Source organism: Dryobates pubescens, unplaced genomic scaffold, assembly GCF_014839835.1.
Source record: "Dryobates pubescens isolate bDryPub1 unplaced genomic scaffold, bDryPub1.pri scaffold_34C_arrow_ctg1, whole genome shotgun sequence".
Classification (NCBI taxonomy): domain Eukaryota; kingdom Metazoa; phylum Chordata; class Aves; order Piciformes; family Picidae; genus Dryobates; species Dryobates pubescens.
This window is the reverse complement of record NW_026530773.1, coordinates 5,109-8,245: the sequence shown is the minus strand read 5'-3', so window position 1 is coordinate 8,245 and position 3,137 is coordinate 5,109. Positions and strand designations below refer to the sequence as shown.

The following is a 3,137-nucleotide window of genomic DNA, read 5'->3' as shown; positions in this document are numbered from 1 at the left end:
GACAGCCCAAGCTCTGGGGCTCCCTGGCACTGCTGCTGTGCTGGGACTCTGCCCCTCCACCTCTGCACACAGGCACTGCCCTGCAGCTCCACAGAAGCCTTGGAGGAAGGAACTCAGATAAACAACTCCCTGCAGGGTCCTTTATTGTGTTGAACACCCAGGGAGCACAGCTCCTCATGTTTACAGCCTCTGGGTCACCCCAGACAGGACAACACTGAACCAGATAGGAAAGACGTTTGTGTGGGAACAACATTGTCGCAAGGGGAACAACTCCAGCAGCAGCCAGAACTCGAGCAGCCAGGCTGGGCCTGCACTGAGTGACCTCAGAACTACTCTGCAGGAGACAAAGAGTTTATTGCTTCTGAAAACATCCAGGGATCAGCTGGCTCAGGGCAGCCTTCAGCTCCTTGTTCCTCAGGCTGTAGATGAGAGGGTTCACTGCTGGAGGCACCACTGAGTACAGAATAGAAATCACCAGGTCCAGGGATGAGGAAGAGAGGGAGGGAGGCTTCAGGTAGGCAATCGAGGCAGTGATGAGAAACAGGGAGACCACAGCCAGGTGAGGGAGGCAGGTGGCAAAGGCTTTGTGGCGTCCCTGCTGAGAGGGGATCCTCAGCACTGCCCTGAAGATCTGCACATAGGACACCACAATGAACACAAAACAACCAAATGATAAGGAGAAAGCAATGACATTTACCCAAACTTCCCTGAGGTAGGATGTGGAGCAGGAGAGCTTGAGGATCTGGGGGATTTCACAGAAGAACTGATCCACATCATTGCCCTGGCAGAGGGGCAGGGAAAATGTATTGGCTGTGTGCAGCAGAGCATACAGAAAGCCAAACGCCCAGGCAGCTGCTGCCAGGTGGAGACAAACTCTGCTGCCCAGGAGGGTCTCATAGTGCAGGGGTCTGCAGATGGCAATGTAGCGATCGTAGGACATGGTGGTGAGGAGAAAATACTCTGCTGCCATGAAAAAGGCAAACAGAAAGACCTGAGCAGCACATCCTGCATAGGAGATGTCCCTGGTGTCTCTCAGGGAATTTGCCATGGATTTGGGCACAGTGGTGGAGATGGCACCAGGTCAAGGAAGGAGAGGTTGAGGAGGAAGAAGTACATGGGGGTGTGGAGGTGGTGGTCCCAGGCTATGGTGCTGATGATGAGGCCATTGCCCAGCAGGGCAGCCAGGTAGATGGCCAGGAAGAGGCAGAAGTGCAGGAGCTGCAGCTGCCTTGTGCCTGGGAATGGCAGGAGGAGGAAGTGGGTGATGGAGCTGCTGTTGGACATTTGTGCCCTTTGTGCACAGTGCAGCAGCCAAAAGGCAAAGGCAGTCACAAGTCAGTGGAGCACAACCAAAGTCATTTCTCAGCCCCTGATACAGAGACTTAAGTTCTCTTTTTGAGAAGACCTCCCTCCAGCTCTGTTGCTGGACTCTTTTGTGCTGGCTGAGCATGCAGGGAAGAGCAGAGAGTCTTCCTGCTTCCTGCTGCTGAGTCAGTTCTGCTCTGCATCAGGGGAATGGTGGAGGCAGCAGCAAGGTCTGGTGTCCACTTTCAGAGGAAAGAGTCCCAAAGCAGAAAGGCTTCTCAGCATCTCCCAGTGCTAAGGAGAGAGGGTAGAAAAAGGCAGTTCCTGAATGGTTTAGGTTTTTGTACTCCAGATGCCCACATCTCACCCCCAGAGTGGTCATGGCTGTCACAAGTTCTCATGCACAGCATTTCTGCTGCCCTCAGGGGGAGCAGAGAGAGCAGAAGCCTGCAAGGCAAGAGGCTGCCTGTGGCTCAGAGCAGAGTGTGGGGAGCTGTTCTGGCCCTGCTGCCACTTCCCCACTTCTCTGGGCTTGTGCCCTGCTGAGCTGGAGGTGATCACACTCCCCTGTCCCCCTGAAAAGGCACCAGACCCTGCTGAGATCACTCAGTGTCTCAGCCTCTCTCAAGGTCTCAGCACCACACTTGCAGCCCAGCACACTCAGGGCTCATTGCAACACCCAATGGCATTTCCTCTCCTGTGGCAGCTCTGCCTGTGCTGGAGCTCTGGCTGCAGAGGAGGTGCTTCACACCTTGGAGCTCATGACCTTGAGGCCAGCGGCTTTTCTGGGGGGAAGAGAAGGCCAAGGGCCTTGCTCAGAGGAAGGATCTGGCTTGGAGGGGATCAGATGGAGATGTCTGAATGATACCTTCCACAACATTGTTGGGTTCAGTTTCCTCTCTGCCCCTGATCAGATCCCTTCTGCCTGGAGGTTGTCACCCTGGCAGGAGTGTGCTGGGTGATGGATTTGCCCTGCTCACAGAGCCCCCCCGCCTACAGCAACCTGCCTGTTTGCAGGGCACTGGCTGGAGGCATCCTGACGAGTCCAGCCAGGGTGCTGCTGCTGCTGTCCACAGGCAGAGGCTGAAGGCTCTTTAGGAGGCTTCCAGCAGACCTCCTGACCACTCCAAGCTACACCTCCCCAGTTTCAAGGACTTGTTCCAACTTGAATGGTCCTTTGCTTCCTCTCCCCACTTTCCCTTGTCCTCAGAACAGGAAACTGCAAACGCAGCCTCAGGAACTCTTCTCTCTTTAGAGCAGACCCTGCTTGGACCTTGTCCTTGAAACATCCCTTTGGAAGTTCCCTGGAGCTGAGCTGCAGCTGTGAGCAGCCCTGACCCACACAGCAGCCTCTCCAGAGCAGAAGGACCCTGCCCTACCCTGCCCTGCTCTGCACTGCCAGGGGTGGCTCCTTCCACCCACAGCTTCTCCCCACATCCAGCATCAGCTGTGGCTGTGCCAGCTTCTGTAAAGGTAGATCTGGCCAGGCTCTAGCTTCACAGACAGAAAACTTGCAGGCAAGCAGCAAAAGCAAAAGAGCTTCATTGCTTTGCCCAATATAAAATTACACATAATAATGTGGTTTGGCTCATCCTAGTGATACTGATCTCTTGATGTTCACACAACAGTTAAGCAGCCAGGACACTCAGTTACAAGTTAGATGCTTTCTGTTGACATCTTGGATTATCGTGACAGTTGTTGAGGTCAGTGCTAGGCAGGTTTGCTGATTGTAATCTTCATGACAGTTGTGCTGTGTTTGTGCTGTCTTGTGGTGAGAGGGTTGCAGCACTTTGCAAAGCTGATGTTTCTAGGTGTTGACATGAGCTAACTAG

At 54.1% G+C, this 3,137-nt stretch overlaps 1 pseudogene; it reads right to left on the bottom strand.

Moving 5' to 3' along the window:
- The window catches only part of LOC128899734 (olfactory receptor 14A16-like), an 11,029-nt pseudogene extending 9,745 nt beyond the window's left edge, over nt 1–1,284 (bottom strand).
- Between the last annotated feature and the right edge of the window lie 1,853 nt (nt 1,285–3,137).